Consider the following 15,394-nt stretch of genomic DNA (forward strand, 5'->3'; position numbering starts at 1 on the left):
CAAACATAATATATAAACAACTCTTACAACTCAATTATAATACTCCATTTTAAAAATGGGCAAAAGTTTTAAACACACTTCACAAAAATTAACACCTATACCCACTCAAATGGCTAAAACTAAAGGTTAACAGCATCAGGTGTTGGCATTTGAGAGAGACCTTTTAAATGAGATTAAATGACATTAATTGAGATTAAATGAGATTAAATCCTTTTAAATGAGAGGGAAGATGTTTAAAGAGTACACGTGCAGGTAGAGTAGATGCTAGGAGGCCAGAATTCTTAGCTTAGACTCACAATTTTAGTTTTTAATCAAGTATGAGTCAAAGTCATTGGTTGAGGAGGCAGATGGTAACTTGAGAAAGGAGGAGGAAGAATGGAGTATCTGGTTTCCAGAAGAAAGCAAGGTAACGAGAGAAAAGGAGCTGGAGGACTAGACACAGTGGAGAGCCCATTTAGGTGTGAGATCACTGTTAGTCCATCCGATTGTTATGCCGTTGAGTGTAAGCACATAAAACATAAATGCATGAGTTCCTACATGAGCAGGGTTTTGCAGGCAAGTAGTAGTGAGGGACAAGAGTTGAGTGAGGTATTTGCAGACAAGTGATGTAAATGTCACTATTTGTGACTATAAATTAAATAAATTGATTTTTTTTTTTAACTAGGAAGAACTAGGTTAGTGTAAATTACTAATGGCGGCAAAATTAAGCACTCTTGCAACTACATGTTTCAACTACCCAAAGCTGAAACATCTAACACTAAGAATTTATTCCTTACTCTACACATTCAGGTTGAGGTCTAAAAATGATTTTCCCTCACTGTCTAAATCAGTCTCTTTCCACATCCATCACATATTTGCTCTTTCCCCTTCAATGTTTTCTAATATCTTCCACTATGTTTGTTTTTAATTTTCCTGGACGTCTTGGTTCCTGCTTGTCCTATTTCTGGTCCTTCTGGTGCTACTGCAATATTGCCCACATTTTTTTTCTTGGTTCTTCATAAAAACATGTCATGGCTCTCCTCAACCCTCAGCTTTCTTTACACCTACTACCAAGACCCCCCAAGAGGGTTTATCGAAAAACAGTAAGAGTGTCCTCATATGGCTACTAGAGACAATCTAACTTTCTAGTATTCCTCGGTCCACCTGTTTCTCCCCGTATATCCACTTAAGTCTCTATTCCTTTTGCTCTGGCTTTCACAAGTACTCCGTCTTATGTAGGCCACAAAAAGAGCTCTGAAAAACGTAGATAAAAGTTTACTAAAACTGAATAAATTTGTCACTTTGCAGCTGATACTTCTCCAATCTAAAATTAAAACAGGATGGACACATTTATTTTTGCAACGTACTTAGTTGTTTCCATGCTGCATCTAAAAACAAAAGGAAACTAGTACACTCTTCACTAGGTACTATGGTTCATCCGTAAAAGTGGTTTACCTCTACTTTGCAAAAATGAAAAAAGGGCAGAATTTTCCTTTGTAACGATTTGTACAAGCAGCCTTACTTTAGTTAACGAAGTGTGATAAACACTAAGACTACACCACAAGATGCACAATTAAATTGTTTACACTAACAAAAACAGAAAAATAAAGCCGGATGAACTTCAATTCTTGCGAAGTACTGTTAAAAAGCAAAAGCACGCTTCCTTAAGTAACTGTTTTGGGTTCCGCAGGAATAGTCTATTTGCCTGCGTTCCTTTCCTTGGGACCGCCTCATGATTGATGCTTAAAGAAACAGTGGGTGGATCACGCCGGATCAGACATTTAGAGGAAAAGTCTGATTTAGACGGAAAAGCTGGGTCTATACCAGCACTGGGACCGCGCCCAGCAAACATCTAGCTCACTTTAGAGTCCAGAGGAAAATACAGCTCGAGTTTTTACCTCATACACCATTAACTTTCCACAGACAGTTCCAGAAACCTGACTCACAGCTAGAAACCCAAACCCTGTAGGCGGGAGGGGAAGAGACGAAAAAAAAAAAAAAAAAAAACAAAAAAAACCTACTACGTCACCACTTCCGCCTCTCGCCGGGCCGCAAACGTGCTAAGATAGAGAAAGACGTTCACGCCAGTGACGACTACGTCCCCAAAGTGCGCATGCACACGGCGAGACCCCGCCCCTCCGCGCTCTCCGCCTCGCGCACCCGCCTAGAGAGGCGCGCGCACCACAAGGCCGCCCCCGCTGGCACCGCCCCGGGCTTCCGCCCCGCGGCCCGACGGTCGCCGTTCGGTTCCGGTTCTAGCCCCGCCCTCACGCGGGAACTCTCCAGAAGTCTTAATATCCGGGACCAGAAGCTGGCGCCAGCGCGCATTTCCGGCGACAGACACGAAGAAAAGGATCCGGTGACGCGTCTTCCCGTCCCCCTAGCCACCCCGACTCCGGCTCTCGGTGCGGCAGCGCCATCTGGCGCCGTGTCTCCCACCGCCTGCGGAGGGGGAGCGCGCACCTTTCTCTCCGAACCTTCCAGAGAAATCGCGACCCCAGCGTTTTTCTCTCTCCCGTCCCCCGGAAGGGAGGGGCCCGAGTCTCCGCCCTGCGGAGTTCCCGCGCAGGAGGGACTTCGCAGGACTTTGAAGCGGCTGCCGCTCGTAGGAGTGTCTGTGTATTTACAAGATGGAGAGCCAACAGATTTCTTTCTCTAGTTTTAAGCCCAGAAAAAGCGTTTTTCTTTTTACGCTTCCACATGCCTTGTTTCTGAGCAGCGTGAATTTCTTAGTGTGTCGGGAATGGGGTCCTCCATTTCACACTTGGTGGGAAGATGGCTCAGGCTTTGTGGCTTCCGTTGGCCTCTGATGTAAAAGCTTTTGTTTCCTTTCACGTATTAAGGCAGTGTTGTAAAAGTGTGGAGTGTGTCCGCTTGGAGCCCGTCCAGAAGTGTGGAAGTTAGTGGGTAATTTTTATTAAAAATAGGCTAGATTCAGGGCGCCTGGGTGGCTCAGTCGGTTGAGCGTCCGACTTCAGCTCGGGTCACGATCTCGCGGTCCGTGAGTTCGAGCCATCGGGCTGATGGCTCCGAGCCTGGAGCCTGTTTCCGATTCTGTGTCTCCCTCTCTCTCTGCCCCTGCCCCGTTCATGCTCTGTCTCTCTCTGTCTCAAAAATAAATACACATTAAAAAAAAAAATTAAAAAAAAAATAGGCTAGATTCACCCACTTCTCCTGAAACTAATACTACACTATATGTTAACTAACTAGAATTTAAATAAAACTTTAAAAACAAAACAGGATAAGGAAATTTTAGGAACTTAGTTTCAGAAACACTCAGGCTACGTATAGATTTGTTTGCATGGCGTACTACTTTTTGATAACCAGAGAGGAAAAATAATTTCCCTAAAGTCAGCAAAATGGTGGTAAAGTCGTCCCTGATCATGAATTCTTACTTGAAAACCTAGATTTCCCTGGAAGCGTGTAGGCCTGGCGATATTAGGTAGCTAGCATGAGATTGTTTTCAGTGTTTTACTGGAATGGTGTTTTAACTGAGTATCAAACTATATAATGAAAGTGAAGTAAGTTTCCTTTAGAATTCGTATATTAGCACCTGCTAACTTGGCTGCTCCTCTGTTTCCGTCTATAGCCGTGGTTCTTAAACTTGGGCATGCATCAGAAGCCCCTGGAAGGCTTATTAAAACATTGGTTGTAACTTCTGAGTTTCTAACTGGGAACAGCTAGGGCCAGAGCTGGATTATCAGAGGCTTGATAAATTCTCCGGTGAGATTTAAGCTGTTGGTACAAGGACCACACGGAATAATTTGGAGCTCAGGACTGCTTTGTCATTAATGCTCTTTGCTAGTGCAGGAGAGATAAGAGATAATGATGATACTAGAACTGGAGAGATGTGTAGGCCTTTGACCCCTTTGCTGGAAAGTAATAAATTAAGCCTTAGAACCGGGAAAGTTAGATGTAAATGAATATTCCATTAAAGCGACTAATACATATATATGTTCAGTATATGATCATGTGATAGAGGGTGCTCTAGCACCAGGTATACTAAATGTTTCAGTTATTTTGCAGTAATTTCTGTCCTTCACATTAGCTGTTAAAAGTCAGTCAGAAATTACTAAAATTAAGGACAAAATTGTTCCAACAACCATTCTAATTGTACCCATTGGAAGATGCCAGGGTCTTTCAGCGGCCTTTTGAATCTCTCCAAGTTCCCTTATTTCTCCTAATCCTTTACCAACCCCACTTCACTTCACCCACACCGTGCCATTTACAAACGGACACAATGCTTTCATTTGTAAAAATGGCCCTCTCATTAGTAAAAATGGCTTTATCTCATCTTCTCTGCAGGCCTTTTCCTCTTAATTCTGTCACATCCCAACTCTGCCATTGTGTTTATTGACCCTCACACAGGATAGTACACGACACACTTTTGTTCTTGCTCCTAAGTGAAATACAAATTGTTAGACAGGCTTGTTACGGTCATAGCTGAAATTATTCCTAAAATCAGTAAAAAGTTTGGAATACTGTAGTGTGACTGCCTTTACTATAGAAATTACTGATATAACCTTGATTTGTAAATTAGTATATCTAAAGATGAACAAAGATAATTCAAATGTTGCTTTTGCAATAATGTAGTAAGGTTTTTATGAATCAAAAACAATAACATCGCTGAAGTGATTAAAGGAATGAATTTATTGTAAACTCAGGAATCCATACTGTCTAAAATATAAGTAAATTATCACAAAATTAGATCAGTGAGGTTGGTCTTTATGTGTTTTTATAAAATCAGATATTAATCACACGTTTTCTTTGTATTTTAGGTCCAGATTGTTTATTTTGAAGTGGGTGTCAGACATTGGGTTCCTTAAATCAGTTTTGTCTTTGTTTTTTTACGTTTTTAACATTTATTTTTGACAGACCAAGCACAAGTGGGGGAGGGGGAGAGAGAGAGGGAGACACAGAATCTGAAGCAGGCTCCAGGCTCTGAGCTGTGAGCACAGAGCCGGACATGAGGCTCGAACCCACAAACTCTGAGATCGTGACCTAAGCCGAAGTCGGAAGCTTAACTGACTGAGTCACCCAGGCGCCCCCAAGTCAGTCTTGTTCTAAAGCAAATTCATGGGCTTTGAGAGCCCTCCACATGGAAAAATGTAAGGCTCATTTTTGATACTTACATATGAATGAGCCAATTTCATACATTCATCTTTACTGACAACTAAGTGCTTCTTAGTTGTAACCTGCTGAATGAGTTATTAAGGCTTACCAAATTTGGTATTCATAGACTAAGATTATTGCATTACCACAAATAACTGAGGATTCTAATTCAGTACTCCACTCAGTTGTGTGGTGCAACCAACTCCTGGCAACTTTACAGACTCTTACTTTATATGCACACATGCAGGCAGTTGGAATTTCCATAATGTTCAAGAAGGTTGCTTTCCTGCCAGGGTATCATCAGTGCTATATTGAGATGTGTTAACTGTTCTTAATTATTGCTATTATCCCACTAACTACCTTTTTAGAATTACGTGAGGTTTTATATTTGTGAGTTGTTCCTGTACTTTTGTAATTGCCAGGTGCGTTCATTTGGCTATTGTCTACCCCTCAATTTTTAAAAATCATTATCATTTTGTTCACTGGACTCCAGTCCTTTTCTTTCCCCTTTTAGCCTCCACCAGAAAAAGGAAGAAAGAAAAAAAAAAAAAAAAAAAAAGGTTGAGAAAACCTGTCCTAAAACAATGGTATTGCCCTAACAGTCCTAGTACTTTTGTATCTGAGTCATTATTGATTAACCATTTAAACCAGGAAAGGAAAGGCACATGTTCTGTGACTCATTTTAAATGAAGCTTGTTATGAATTCACTCATGATAAAGAGAGGTGTGATGTAAACCCCAACTATTCATTAGAAATGCTACCTGTTGTATTTGGGGAGCATTATTAACAACGCTACTTTGTTGGCTAAATGTAATTAGTAATTTGTGACATTTATTTATTATGGCTATTAACATCACCATTTATCTTGGCTAATTTTGTCATTAAGCATCATGTGAGATGATGTAGTTTACTTTTAATCAAGGACTGATGGAGTTTGACATAGTAATTAAGACTCCAGTGCCACATTCGCTTTCAAAAATATTAATTTTCTATTAATTACTTTCCGGTTCCATTTTCTGTTTTTTTATCTTTCCTCCTAGTTCCTAAAAACATAGGGCCACCTGGGTGCTTCAGTAGGTTAATTGTCCCACTCTTGATTTCGGCTCTGGTCATGATCTCACGGTTCCTGAGGTTGAGCCCTGCACACCTGGCTCTGCGCTATCAGCTTGGGATTCTCTTTCTCCCTCTCTGCCCCTCCCCAACCCTCCTCATGCTCTCTCTCTCTCAAACTAAATAAATAAAATTTTTAAAATTTCTTTAAAAAACACTATAATAGATAAATGGATGTATAATGAGCATCTGTGGAAAGAAGCATTTCTCCAAGGAGAAATTTTGAAATAAGTTGATTCAACTCTTCCAGTGTCTTAACTATTTCAGATATCCTTTTATCAATATTTTTGCTACAATCATTAGCCTTGTTAATACTTTGGATTTTAGCCTAATGGTACTGATACTCACATTTTTACTTCATATTGAAACCTGTTTTTAGTTCTTTGTACACTGGCAATATATAATACTTTTGTCAGTCACTAGTAGTTGAATCTGGGAAGCCTTATTACTGCCTTTCATGGTATTTGAGTTGCAGTTTTTAGGCTTTCTAATCTTTTGGCTTGTTGTATTTTAAATCTCACTCAAACTGTATCATTTCTGTTAAGTTATTCTTTGGAAATAAATTTGAATTAATTGTTCTGCTGTATTCATTTTAATGGCTGTCCTCCCTGATGGTGAGCTACATTTGTTATTGTATTGTTAAAATAATAAAATTTTTGGTTTTCAATCCACTTAAATAGAAGCCTCATATACTGGACATGTTTTGATGATAATTGATATAATTTGATATAAGGATAAAATATTCTTTTAAAGTCGTGAGTACTGATGCAGATCATACATTTATTATAATAGCACATTTAAAGCCCTTGACATTTGATATGGATAAAATATTTTAATATCTAAGTTTGCTATACTAATTTGAGCAATGCCAATTATTATAATACTTTGGAAAAAGCAAAAATATAAAGGTATTTTTATATGGCTTTTAAATACTACCACAACAGCCATTTTCCAGTAGATCTTTTTCAACTGCTATGGTAAACTGTTTTATTATTAATATTTCAGCCATGTATTGATTAGAATTAGTCATTTACACTACTGAATTAACTATGTAGCTCTTCCTCAGTAGCTTTGGTGCTTTAGTTATATATAGTCATTGTATCAACTCTACTATCTTAAGTGTGTTTCTGTACCAGATGAAATGCAGTCCCATTAGGCAAATTTCTTGTTACTAAACACTTTGTATGGACTACAATAATCTCTCCCCAACAATAATTCCTGCTGTACAAATATCTACAGATTTGGATTTGCATACTTGTACTTTTTCCATTAATGTGAGAATTTAGGATACTATATTTGCAAACAGTAATTTTTCTTGAGGATAATCTTTTTAAGGCACATATATATATAATGTATATATATACAATGTATATATATAATATATATATATTTTATATATATTATATATATATATAATGTTTATTTATTTTGAGAGAGAGCGAGAGCATGAGCAGGGGAGAAGCAGACAGAGAGGGAGAGAGAGAATCACAAGCAGGCTCCACCACCAGCATGGAGCCTGATGCTGGGCTTAATCTCAAACCGTGAGATCTCACAAACCATGAGATCATTACCTAAGCCAAAATCAAGAGTCCAAAGCTTAACCAGATGAGCCACCCAGGCACCCAGGGGATAATTTTTTTTTAATTACAATAAAAGCATGGGATATTGGGAAGAGAAAAAGGAGATAAAATAAATACAAAAGCAAGTGTATGTAGATATCTTTGTAATGTAACCTTGGGAGAAATATAGGGAACTGAGGCAAAGTAAACTAAAGGAAAGGAATTGAAACATGTCAAAGCTTTAGAGATAGAGCAATGTTCTGCCATGGTCATTTCTGCACCAGTATTAAATTATCTTAAACATAAAACAATGCATTAGAAAAGATTTGAAGAATGTCTTCTAGTATACTGGCATTTTCTTCCAATGTCCTAACTAAATACGGTAATTGAATAAAAAAAAAAAAAACCCGAAAACAACACTGATCATTTGGTAGAGATCCAAAGAAAAGTACTTCTTACAGTATATTTACAACAAAGCAAAAATACATTCATAAGGAATTTTGAAAATTGAACAATGTAGATTATTGCTGTTTTAAAAATACCGAAAATTTCAGGAGTTGATTTCTTTTAGGTTCATTTTTACTACAGTCCCCTAACCCTGCTTTACCTGCATGTCTTAAATACTTAATTCCTATTTTCTCTTACAATTACGGTATTTGGGAGTGGAACTTATCATGTTGATAACTAATGCTAAGTGAAGGGATAAAGTTAAAACAATTCTAGTACTTGATAATAATTATAAATATTGAATGTTTATGACAATGCCATAAATAAAGTATGCCTAAAAATATTGTGTATAAAATAACTATATTTTTGTTTGAAGTAAAATATACGTGTATCAAATAAATTCTAGGGATAACAAAGTAATCTATGTAAAGAAAGCAAAACTAAAAATCAGAAGATGAAGATGAGTATCTAATCTCTAGAAAAGAAAGGACCTTTTTTAATCACAAAAGTGATCAGAAATCAAAGGAAAAGACAACTGATAATTCATGCTACATAAAAATGTTAAAGTCTGTGTGTTAAAATTTATAAAGTAAACTAGAAAAAAATGTCCTTAGTCTGTCAAATCATTTAAAAAAATTTAACATATTGGCTAATTATTTTTCTTTTTGTAGTACTAGTACCTTATGATTTCTCTATAATGAAATGACTTGTGTAAGTTATAAAAAATTGTAAATTGCTTAAATCCGCTCACTAAAAAGTCTCTTGGAGTATAATGAAATAAAATCCAGTGGTTTAGTACTCATAGAGATGCATGTAAGAATTATTCAGAAAATTTACCAATGAAGCAGTGAGCATCTTTAAATCCTACTAAAGAATGCATCAGTATTAATATTAATGTCAGATTAGGTAGAATTTGTGGCAGAAATCAGTGCATAAGATAATTTTAAAATAATACGGGGCACCTGGGTAGCTCAGTCAGTTGAGCGTTCCAACTTCGGCTCGGGTCATGCTCTGATGGTTCCTGAATTCAAGCCCTGAATAGGGCTTGCTGCTGCTGTCAGGTCAGAGCCCCCTTCAGATCTTCCGTTCCTCTCTCTCTCTTCCCCTCCCCTGCTCACACTCTCTCTCTCTCAAGATAAAACAAACATTAAAAAAAAAGTGCGGATGTTTAAAAAAAAATAAAAATGAGTTAAAGTCAGGAGAAGTGAGACTTTAGGAAGTAGAAAATAGAATTGAGAAAAAGAGGACACAGCAGGCTCCAGAAAAACTGATTAATGAATTTGGAAGCACTTCTTAACATGGAACCATTGGTTGAAGAAAATCCAAATGTACAAGGCGTATCATGACATCCATGAAAAGGACTAAAGTCATTTCTTTAGTGGTGGACTAAGGAAAATGTGGTGGCCAAATCACAAAGTAATGGCTCAGGTGAGTGATTTGCTTGTAGGTAAAGTTTTGGAAAATCAAGTCTTTCAGAGAATAGCAGAGATAGGTAAACAACTAAACTATAAACTAGTTTAGAGAATTCATCAGTCTGCCACTTTAATATACATCTTATTATACAACTATTCGTCTATTCTCAATTACACAAAAACGAATGATGACACTTAGAACTTTTAAAACATAAGATGGTAGAATATCTATAGCAAAGGCAGCATACCTAATTGATCTATTAGTCACCAAGATACCTCATTAAATTCTCTAAAGCAGAAGCAAGTAATTAACATTCTCATAAAATGAAATAAACCAGGACAATGAGTCTTATAGTGTGGACCCCAGTGAGACTTCACATCATCTGGGAACTTGTTAAAAATACAAATTCTAGATCCCTGCCTCAAGCCTATTGAATTAGAAACTCTGAGAGTAGCACCTATGTTTTAAAATTTAAAAATCAGTGTTTTAACAAGTTCTCCAAGTGAGCCCTGCTAAAGTCTGAGAACCACCAAACTAGATAAAGTAATGAAAATTTAAACAAAAATCCAAGATTGTTGAAATTAAGAAATCATAATTTCAAAAAGGAAACAGATAATGCAAAAACAGATTCCTGTGAATGCTACCTATGTGCAGAGGCACAGTGCTAGAACCTTGGGGATATTAGTGAACAAAGGAATAGAAATACAGCCCTCACTGAGTTTTCATTTTAATGGAACTATGTAATACTGCTAAACTTAAATTCATAGCTAATTTTTTAAATTTATTCTGTGAGCAAGACTAATCATTTTATTAAATACTTATAAAGTTAAAAAAACAGGAGGACTAGTAAAAATAAAAGCAATAATAGAAAATGCATTAGAAAACAGGAAAAAAGTGAACAAATCACAAAATAGTAAATTTGGAAAATCCCAGTAAAAATTAGAAATCATAGAGAAGTTATAACATGTAGAAAACATTTGTTAAATATATACATATTTATCACTGTCAGTTTTTAAAATTATGAAGTGGATAATTATAGAAAAAACAAAACTACTTAAAAGTTCAGCGATATTCTACCCATAGCAAAAAAAAAAAAAATTGTTTCAAGTTATCAAATTAATTACTTCCCCCAAAGGCCTTTAGTTCTAAATGGTGCTGATGAAATTTCTTATCTTTATGAGGAATACATAGCTCCATATGTAGAACATAGAGAAGAATATGGAAAGTTACCCAGTTCATTTTACTAAGCAAACATAACCATCCTACCAAACTCTTTTTTTTTAATTTTATTTTTTTTTTAATTTTTTTTCAACGTTTATTTTTGGGACAGAGAGAGACAGAGCATGAACGGGGGAGGGGCAGAGAGAGAGGGAGACACAGAATCAGAAACAGGCTCCAGGCTCTGAGCCAGCATCAGCCCAGAGCCCGACGCGGGGCTCGAACTCCCGGACCGCGAGATCGTGACCTGGCTGAAGTCGGACGCTTAACCGACTGCGCCACCCAGGCGCCCCACATCCTACCAAACTCTTAAAGCATGAAAAATTATAGATGTCACTTATGATTATGCATAATATAATATTATGAAATAGACTTAATAATATATTGAAAGAGTAATTTACCATGACCAGGAAGTATCTATTCTTTGAATGTAATTATGATAGTTTGCATTACGTTTCACAAATACCCATTCTCCCTTCACCAGACTGTTGAAGGAATATGTTCCCCATCTCATTGGCATTGGGCTCGACCATGTGGCTTGCTTTGGCCAATGGAATCTGAATGGTTGTCAGGTTTGCCATTTTCAAGCAGAAGCTTTAAAAGCAAGTGAATGATTCATTTCAATCTCTGTGCCTTATCCCTCTACTATGATTATTGTTGCCTGTGCATCCTGGACACAGGAAGAAGACAATGGGGCAGATCTATAATCAGTCTGCAAGCAGTAACAGAGGCAATCTACAGCCTTAATGTAACATGTTTGTCTTACACTGTAAGCCAAAAAGATTTGGGGGCTATTTGTTACTGCAGCAAAAGCTAATACAATAAAGATGGTTCAGTATGGAGAAATGTATTGATATCACATTGTATTAATAGATAAAATAAGAAAAATCTTTACAATTATTTCCATTAGATTTCCAAAAGTCATTTAGTGAAATTTCATACTTATTTTTAAATCTTTTTTCAAAAGTGTGACTTAGAAGGTTAACTCCTTCATATGTTAAGACGTCTCTCTCAAGCCAGTAGCCGTTTTTACTTTATTTAAATATAAAATACTAAGCCATTCTTTTTACATCCAGATAAGATAGGGGATTCTGTTTTCACCAATTTTATGCTGAAAAGCCCTACAAATTCTAGACAGTATAAGCATGTGATACATGTGATACATGTGAACATGTGATACACCACTTGCACAATTTTTGCTTTCCATACCCATAACCTTGAGTTCTTCTAGTTTTGCAGCCTTAGTCCCCAAGCATGGAATGCTTCCATCAGGGACAGAAAAAATTATTCCATTGAATTGGAAGATGATACTTCCAACTGGCAATTTGGGACTCCTGTATCATCAAACCAATATATATAGAGAGAGATGCAGCAATTAATCTATATTCCCAACTAGAAATTGATTAGAGACAAAAAAAAAAAAAAAAGACCACATTTGCAACCTAGGGGATTCTCAGGGGCACATCTTATTACTTTCAAGTCCAATAGTAAAAGTTAATGTAAAACTGTAGCAACCAAGGAAAGGCAGAACAATTGAGGATGCACACCCTTCAGGAATGAAGGTTTTGGTCATTCAGGAAAAGAACTCAGAGCAGTCAAGGTTTTGGAAGAGAGTAAGGGAAAAACGGAATGGGTAGTTAAAGATGGAATCCATAGATATCATCTACAACCTTGAGACAATTACAGAAACGACTATATTAGCTGTGTATGTTTTCTCTCTTCTTGCTATATGCACATGTTTACTTATATACCATTTTCTCCTTCTTTTCTTTATTTTATATACAAGCTTTTAGAAGCTAACACTATTGTCTTTAGGTAACAAAATATTCAGTGAAACTGTCACCAACTTTAAGGAGCTTTTATTGTAGCCTGTGTTGGACATAATAAGTGTTGGGACTTGGGACTATGTACCTCCCAGTTTTTGGGAAAGGGGGATGGCTTCTTTGCTTGCAACATGGATAACTGTATTTTGTTAGTTGGACATATATTTTGTTGCTATAGAGAAATTCAAATGTGTGTAGAAGGTTGCCAAAGGAATACAATGTGCCAGTTATCAATATATTGCTTCTCAGTTCCAAATTCTCTTCCTTTCCTGTTCTATGAAAATGCATTTGGAGCCCTTAATTTTATTTTCTTTGCCAACTGGCAATAGCTTTGTCAGGAGAGGGTGCTGGGAGGAACAGTGCAGGAAGAAGGGGTTTTCCTTCTTAGGTAGGACCCAATGGATCCTCATGCTGCCTGTGTGGCTTCTCCTGCTCCCAGCTCCTGCAGTGCAGGCAGCTTTTTCCAGCATCCATCTCCTGCACTGCATGGCAATGAGCAGCATCCATTGGCCAGCCATGCCCCCCAGCAATTGTCATTGGGCAATTTTGTAGGAGTGCCTTTAGGAAGATGCCTCCGTATGAAGAGGTTTTGCCAGCATGCTAGAGGGAGGTTCCCAGCAGGTTCTGCCCATGCAGCTCCACAGTGACTTCTCTGCCATTCACTGAGCCACTGTCATGCCTACTCCAACCAGATCTAGATCTCACCTGTTGGATGCGGGGGAGGAGGGGAGTCTTTATTAGATGCTCTAATATCAGCTCTATATGTATAATGGTTTCTTCTTAGTTCTCTAGTCCTGCATTTTTTAAGAGTTCTATTTACTTTTTATGAGTCAATACCCCATTACTTGAATACCCACCTCTAGCTGATACTTCTTCATATTAAATTTGTTCAAATTACTATATGGCTTTTCTCTCTTAGTGGTATGCAACCTGAAGAACAGAAAGAAAAATGAACAGAGTCTCAGAGACCTGGAGGACACATGAATATACAAAAATGCACACACTGGGAGCCCTAGAAGGAGAGGACAGAGATAGAAGAATGTGTGGGTTAGAAAATGTGTGAAGATGATAAGTACTTTCCAAATTTGATGACAAACATTAATATACATATCCAAAAAGCTCAATAAACTCCCAAAAGTATTAACCCAAAGAAATTTACATCAAGATACGTTATAGTCAAACTGTTGAAAGACAAAGAGAGCATCTTGAATGCAGCAGAAGACAAATGACTCATCACATAACAGTGGGACCACAATAAGATTAAAAGCTGACTTCTCATCAAAAATTGAGGCCAGAAGGCAGCAGAATGACATATTTAAAGAAAAAAAAAAACTGTCGACCAAAAATTCTATATTTAGCAAAACTACCCTTCAAAAAACTGAAGGGAGAATAAAGACATTCTCAGAGAAACAAAGACAGAATACAAAAGAAATAATAAGGAAAATCCTTCAGGCTGAATGAAAATGACAACAGATGGTAACTGAATCCACATGAAAAAATAAAGAACACTGGAAAATGTAATTACATGGAAAGACGCAGAGGAAACTTAAATGCATATTACTAAATGGAAGAAGCCAATCGGAAAAGGGTATATACTGTATGATTCCAAGTATATGATATTCTGTAAGAGGCAAAATATGAAGACTAGAAAGATCAGTGGTTGCAGGCAAGGTGGAGATGAATAGGCAGAACACAGAGATTTTTAGGGCAGTGAAAATACTCTGTATAATATTATAATCATGCACTTATGTCATACATTGGTCCAAACCCATAGAATGTGCGACACCAAGAGGGGACCCTAAGGTAAACTATGAGCTTTGGGTGATTATGATGTGTCAGTGTAGGTTCATCCTTGGTAATAAATGTACCACTCTGGTGGAGGGTGTTGGTAATAAGGGAGGCTAGCCTGGTGGGGGGGGGGGGGGAGGAGCATGGGGTATATGGTAAATCTCTGTACCTCCCTCTCAAATTTAATTTGTAAACCTCTAACTTCTCTAAAGGATAAAGTCCTAATGTGGGGGGAAAAGGTCATTGCATAAGTAAATATAAGGACTGTATAAATACTTACTTTTGTCTTTTAACCGATTTAAAAGACAATTGTATAAAACAATAATTACAAAACTGTTATTGAGCTTATATAATGATATGATATATGACAATGATAACATTAAGGGAAAAGAAATATACCTATGTTGCAGCAAAATTTCTATATTTTACTGGCATTAAGTTATTAGTCATCTGAAGTAGATTGCGATTAATTCTAGTAGGTTGTAATTAATCTAGTAGATTGGTTATTTTAATGCCAAGAGCAGCTACCAAGTAAAAACTGAAAAAGTCTTTAAAAATGAATTACAGTAATAGACTAGGATATATCTATTTAACACAAATGAACACAGTTAAAGAGGAACAGAAGCCAAGATGATTTGAGACATATGGGAAAAAAAACCAAAATAGCGGAAGTCCAACTCTATCAATATTTTCATTACATGTAAACAGATTAAATACTCCAACCAAAAAGCAGAGATTGTCAGGCTGTATTTTTTAAAAAAATCCAACTATATGCTGCCTACAAGAGACAAGTTTTAAATTAAAAAGACACATACAGACTGAAAGTTAAGAGAATTTAAAAGATATACCACACAAATAGGAACCGTAAAAGAACTAGAGTGAATATACTGATATCAGACAAAATATACTTGAAGACAAAAAAAAAGTGAGATAAAAAGGGATATT

General features: G+C 36.9%; 1 protein-coding gene across 3 annotated transcripts in view; it reads right to left on the reverse strand.

Annotated features, from left to right (window-relative positions):
* STARD13 (StAR related lipid transfer domain containing 13) overlaps positions 1 to 15,394 on the reverse strand; it is a 540,351-nt gene that overhangs the window by 404,033 nt on the left and 120,924 nt on the right. For 2 of the 3 annotated variants that reach the window (XM_047852644.1, XM_047852650.1), the window contains exon 1: positions 2,001 to 2,100. The exons of the other annotated variant lie outside the window; for it this stretch is intronic. The gene's annotated coding sequence lies outside the window, so the exon portion shown is untranslated. Of the gene's footprint in view, positions 1 to 2,000; positions 2,101 to 15,394 lie in introns of those variants that run through there. 3 annotated transcript variants of the gene reach the window in all.

Source organism: Prionailurus viverrinus, chromosome A1 (genome assembly GCF_022837055.1).
Source record: "Prionailurus viverrinus isolate Anna chromosome A1, UM_Priviv_1.0, whole genome shotgun sequence".
NCBI lineage: Eukaryota > Metazoa > Chordata > Mammalia > Carnivora > Felidae > Prionailurus > Prionailurus viverrinus.